Source organism: Elephas maximus, chromosome 25, assembly GCF_024166365.1.
Source record: "Elephas maximus indicus isolate mEleMax1 chromosome 25, mEleMax1 primary haplotype, whole genome shotgun sequence".
Taxonomy (NCBI): Eukaryota; Metazoa; Chordata; class Mammalia; order Proboscidea; family Elephantidae; genus Elephas; species Elephas maximus.
This window is the reverse complement of record NC_064843.1, coordinates 38325898-38332549: the sequence shown is the minus strand read 5'-3', so window position 1 is coordinate 38332549 and position 6652 is coordinate 38325898.

Genomic DNA, 6652 nt, shown 5'->3' with positions numbered 1-6652 from the left:
CCATGGATCAGGATAGGGGCTTCTTCTGATTGACATAGTCACAGGGGCTGGTGAACCCAATATCAGCACGTTGAAGAGCAGGGCTCTTGTTCACAGGCTATGAAGATGGACAAATCCCAAGATCAGCAGGCAAGACTGCAACCAGTCAATCTCCTGATTCACTTAGCTGGAGGGGGTGGCAAACCCAAGATTGGTAGGGCTCTTGCTCACAGGCTGTGAAGATTGATGAATCATAAGATTGGCTGGTTAGCTGCTACCTTAAGTTGCAAGAACCGGAGGTCAGACAAACAGGAGGCAGCCATAGGATTCACAACAGGGAAAATCCAGAAGATCCACTTCCACTTATATTCAGATACAGAGCACATGCCCAAGGAGACTCCCTTTCAACTGACTGGCTGCTCATGGCAGATCCCATCATGGAGGTGGTCACATATTAACACTGAGAATCATGGCCTGGCCAAGTTGACATACAATCTTAACCATCACAGTAACCATAAAGATAATATTTTAAAAATATATACAAAAGGCAAGGAGAAGGGTATCAGAATGGTTCAGTACAAAAAAGCAATGAAACACAAATGATGGCAGCACTGGAGGAAATGATGGACAAAAAAGATTTGACAAACAACAAATAGCGAAATGGCAGAAATAAGTCCTTCCTTATTTGTAATTACCTTAAATGTAAATGGGTTAAATTCTCCAATGTAAAGCAGAGGGTGGCAGAATGAATTAAAAAACATGATCCATCTATATGCTGTCTATAAGAGATATATCTTAGACCCAAAGACACAAATAGGTTAAAAGTGAGAGGATGGAAAAAAATATTCCGTGGAAATAGTAGCCAAAAGCGAGCTGAGGTGACTTTAAGTCAAAACCTGTTTGTCTTAGCTATCTAGTGCTGCTGTAACAGAAATACCACAAGTAAATGGCTTTAACAAACAATTTTCTCACAGTTTAGGAGGCTAGAAGTCCAAATTCAGTACCCTGACTCTAGGGGAAGGCTTTCTGTCTCTCTTGGCTCTGGAGGAAGGTCCTTGTCTCATTTGAGCTTCTGCTCCTGGGTGACCTTCCTCTCCTTGCCCATCTCTGCTTATTGGCTCGCTTGTTTAATCTCCTTTATATTTCAGAAGAGATTAACTGAAGACACTCCCATGTGAAAGGCAAGAATTCTACCGCTGAACTACTAATGCCCCCATAGTTGGTTTATAGTGTTGTTCAAATCCTGTATTTTCTTACTGATACCCTTTCTAGATGTTCTGCTCATTGTTGAAAGTGGTATATTGAAGTTTTCAACTATTATTGTAGAACTATTTCTCATTTCAATTCTGTCAGAATTTGCTTCATATATTTTGGGGCTCTAATATCCAGTCTCATAATACAAAAAAAAACCATTCCCAAATGAGATTATAACCATAGGCATAGAGGTTAGGATTTACAACACATATTTCTGGGGGACACAATTCAATACATAACACTGTTATATGAGACAAGGACATTATAAACCAAAAAACCAAATCCAGTGCTGTCGAGTCGATTCTGACTCACAGCGACCCTGTAGGACAGAGTAGAACTGCCCCCATAGAGTTTCCAAGGAGTGCTTGGCGGACTTGAACTGCCGACCCATTGGCTAGTAGCTGTAGCACTTAACCACTACGCCACCAGGGTTTCATAATGATAAAAAAGTCATTAAGAACATATAAAAATGTACCTAATAATACTGGGGTAGGGGGGTGGGAAACAAATCCATTGCTGTCGAGTTGATTTTGACTCACGGTGACCCCTATCGTGCAGAGTAGAAGTGCTCTAGAGCATTTTCTCGGCTGTAATCTTTATGGAAACAAATAGCCAGATCTTTCTCCCGTGGTGCCACTGAGTGGGTTTGAGCTACCAACCTTTAGGCACTGAACTGCCCCGTATGATTTCTAAGGAGTGCCTGGTGGATTTGAACTGCTGACCTTTTGGTTAGCAGCCGTAGCTCTTAACCACTAAGGCACCAGGGTTGCACCTAATATCAGAGCCCCAAAATATATGAGGCGAATTCTGACAGAATTGAAGGAAGAAATAGTTCTACAATAATAGTTGGAGACTTTAATATACCACTTTCAATAATGGGCAGAACATCTAGAAGGAATATTAGTAAGAAATTACAGAATTTGAACAACACTATAAACCAACCATGTCGGTGCTGGTGGTTCAGTGGTAGAATTCTCGCCTTTCATGTCGGAGACCCAGGTTCGATTCCTAGCCAGTGCACCTCATGCACAGCTGCCGTCTTGTCGTGGAGGCTTGTGTGTTGCTAACATGCTGAAAAGGTTTTAGCAGAACTTCCAGACTAAGATGTACTAGGAAGAAAGGCCTGGAAATCTACTTCTGAAAATCAGCCAGTGAAAGCCCTATGGAACACAATGGTCTGATCCACAGCCACTCATGGGGATGGCTCAAGACTGGGCAGCATTTTGTTCCGTTGTGCATGGGGTTGCAGTGAGTGGGGGACAACTTAATAACGGCAACAACACTAATAAACCAAGTAGACCCCATACACGTTTACAGAATATTCCGCCTGGTAGAAGCATGGTACATACTCTTCTCCAGACACATGGCCCATTCTCCAGGATAGGCCATATACTAGGTCACAAAACAAGCCTCAATACATTTAAAAAGATTGAAATCATACAAAACTAGAAATCAATAACAGAAGGAGCATGGAATAATATGTGGAGATTAAACAATACCATTGAACCAAAGGGTCAAAGAAGAAATCACAAGGAAAATTGGAAAATACTTAGAGACAAATGAAAATAAAAGCACAACACACTAAAACTTACTGGATGCAGTGAAGCAGTGCTCAGAGGGAAATTTATAGGTGTACATACGTACGTTAAAAAAGAAGGAAAATCTCAAATCAGTAACCTAATTCTGCAACTTGCGGAACTAGAAAAAGAAGAGCAAACTAAGCCTAAAGCCAACATTTTTCAGCAACGGTGAGGGCGTGAACCACCTGCTGATTCTCCATCACCCTGGCTCTGGGCGTCTCCCTCTCTAGTTCGGTGGGAACTCAGTTTTCCTTCGGATTTGTGCCCAGACGTGTCAAAGCCAGTGCCAGGAACAGAGGGTCAGACCACTAAAATTTAATATACCTGGGGATTTGCAGGGCCTGCACTGCTGATGACCATCTCTCTTCGGGTCCGGCCATTTGTCTGTTCAGTGCCTTTACCCCAGTTGCCTATGGGCATGAACTCAAACTCATACTTGAGTGCACATTCGTTTACAACTCCACACTACATACACTCTTCTGTGGTGGACTTAGAGGTGCATTGACTGGATCCCTCTTTAAGCAAGGACTTGTTGCTTTAGCTACTGGGAGTGTTGTTGGTATCCTTCAGGGGTCAGATCCGTCAGGGATTGCCTCACCTGGAGAGAGCTGCCTCATGACCACGTTCAAGCCCCTTCCCACATCCAGCGACTGCTAGATACACAAGTATAAAGGCCCAGCCATCCTGGCCCAACTTGGAACAACTCTGAAGGGCTATTCTGGCTCCATTACTCCCTGTAAGGTCCAGCTGGGACTGTCTTTGGGCCTGCACTGCAGCTCTACTGTTCCCTCCGCTCAGTGCTGCGTACTTCTCCACCCCTACTCAGTTGTTGATCCTGTAGGCACTGCTTAATAAACATCCCGCACCCTGCACTCCATCTCAGAGTCAGCTTCCTTGGGAACCCAGTTGGCTACAACTCCTAAGAACCTCTGGCTACTCACAAATGCATTTTGTGTGTTAGGAGACTTTTGGTTACAGAACACCTAACTCAAATTGGCTTAAACAGTAAAGGGCTCAGGTAAATAAATAATCCAGAAATAAAGCGATGGCACCAAGAACCTAGTTTCTTTCTGTTTCTCTCCTTCGTCTTCTAAGGTACTGGCTTCCTCCAAGGTTGGCGCACCTTGCAGTCACAATCTAGCTACCAGTGTCTCCTGGAGTTGTGTGGTTCCTTGTTCACGTCCTGCCAGGAAGAGAGACAAAAATGTCTGTGTCCCCTTATGTGCTTGTTGGCCATCTGTATATCTTCTTTGGAGAAATACCTGTTCAGGTCCTTTGCCTATTTTAAAATTGGATAGTTTGTCTTTTTGTTGTTGACTTGTAAGAGTTTTTTTTTTTTTTTTATGTATTCTGAATACCAGACCCTTATCAAAGATACATTTTACAAATATTTCCTGTTCTGTGGGTTGTCTTTTCACTCTTTTTTAATTAATTGTGCTTTAGGTGAAAGTTTATATTGCAAATTAGTTTCTTATTCAAAAATTTATGCACAAATTGTTTTGTGACATTTGTTGCAATACCCGCATGTGTCAGCACACCCTCGCCCCTCCCGTTTCCCTTTAGACCCTGGTTCCCGACATGCATTCGTCCAGTTTTCCTCCCTTCTTGCCTTCTTACCTTTGCTTTTGGGCAGGTGTTGCCCATTTGGTCTTGTATACTTGACTGAACTAAGAAGCACGTTCCTTCCTTGTGTTATTGTTTGTTTTATAGGCCTATCTAATCTTTGTTTAGGAGTGGCTTTTGTTCTGTGTTTGCAGGGTGTTTGTGGGCCATAGTGTTGGGGGTTCCTCCAGTCTCTGTCAGACCAGTAAGTCTGGTCTTTTTTTGTGAATTTGAATTTTGTTCTACCTTTTTCTCGCGCTCTGAGCGGAACCCTCTATTGTGATCCCTGTCAGAATGGTTGCTGGTGGTAGCCAGGCACCATCTAGTTCTTCTGGGCTCAGGCTGGTGAAGGCAGTGGTTCCTGTGGTCCATTCGTTAGTCCTTTGGACTAATATTTTCCTTATATCTTTGGTTTTCTTCGTTCGCCTTTGCTCTAGACGGGATAGGACCAATAGATGTATCTTAGATGGCCACTCACAAGCTTTTAATACCCCAGATGCTACTCTCCAAAGTAGGATATAGAACATTTTCTTTATAAACTGTTGTCAATTTACCTAGCTGTCCCCTGAGACCATGGTCCCCAGCCCTCAGCCCCAGTAACTTGGACCCTTAAGGTGTTTGGATGTGTCTAGGAAGCTTCTATGACTTTGCCTTGGTCAAGTTGTGCTGACTTCCCCTATGTTGTGTGTTGTCTTTCCCTTCACCAAAGTTAAAGCTTTGATTTAGTTAATGATTTCCCCTCCCTAGCCCTCCCCTTCTTCATAACCATCAAATTTTTTTTTTCTGTACATAAATCTTTTCTTGAGTTTTTATAATAGTGGTCTCATCCAGCATTTGTCCTTTTGTGATTGACTTATTTCACTCAGCATAATGCCCTCCGGATTCATCCATTTTGTGAGATGTTTTGCAGATTCATCATTGTTCTTTATTGTTGCCTATTATTCCATTGTGTGTTTGTACTGTAGTTTCTTTATCCATTCATCTGTTGATGGGCACTTAGGTTGTTTCCATCTTTTGGTTATTGTGAATAATGCTGCAGTGAACATGAGTGTGCATATGTCTACTTGGGTGATGGCTCTTATTTCTCTAGGATATATTCCAAGAAGTGGGATTGCTGAATGCTATGGTATATTTATTTCTAGCTTTTTAAGGAGGCATCATATTGTTTTCATAGTGGTTGTACCATTTTACATTCCCACCAGCAGTGCATAAGAGTTCCATTCTGCCTGTAACCTCTCCAACATTTGTTATTTTCTGTTTTTTTGATTTGTACCATTAATACTGGGGTGAGATGCATCTCATTGTGGTTTTGATTTGCATTTCTCTAATGGCTAATGATCACTAGCATTTCTTCATGTGTCTTTTGGCCGCCTGAATGTTTTCTTTGGTGAAGTGTCTCTTCATATCCTTTGCCCATTTTTAAATTGGGTTGTCTTTTTGTTGTTGAAGTGTTCTATAGACTTTAGAGGTTAGACCTTTGTCGACTATGTCGTAGCCAATTTTTTTTTTCCCAGTCTGTAGGTCTTCTTTTGGTCAAGTCTTTTGATAAGCATAACCCAAAATACATAAGTGTTGAATATTCAGGAGCTCCAAGTTGTCTAGTTTATCTTGTGGTGTTTGTGCATTGTTAGCTATGGCTTGTATTATCTTTATGACATGTATTAGGGCACATAGCATTGTCCCTGTTTTTTTCTTCCATGATCTTTATCGTTTTAGGTTTTGTATTTAGGTCTTTGATCCATTTTGAGTTAGTTTTTTTGTATGGTGTGAGGTATGGGTCCTGTTTCATTTTTTTGCAGATAGACCTCCAGTGTTGCCAGCACCATTTGTTAAAAAGACTGTCTTTTCCTCATTTGGAGCCCTGATGGCACAGTGGTTAAGAGCTACTGCTGCTAACCAAAAGGTCAGCAGTTCAAATCCACCCGCCTCTCCTTGGAAACCCGATGGCGCAATTCTACTCTTTCCTATAGGGTCACTATGAGTCGGAATAGACTTGACCACAAAGGTTTTGGTTTGGTTTCCCTATTTAATGGGCTTTAGTCCTTTGTCAAAGATCAGCTGACCGTGGGTGGATGGATTTACATCTGGGTTCTTAATTCTGTTCCATTGATCTATGTCTGTTGGTTGTACCAGTATCAGGCTGTTTTGACTACCGTGGCTGTATAGTAGGTTCTGAGATGAGGTAATGTGAGGCCTCCTACTTTGTTCTTTTTATTCAATAATGCTTTGCTTGTCCT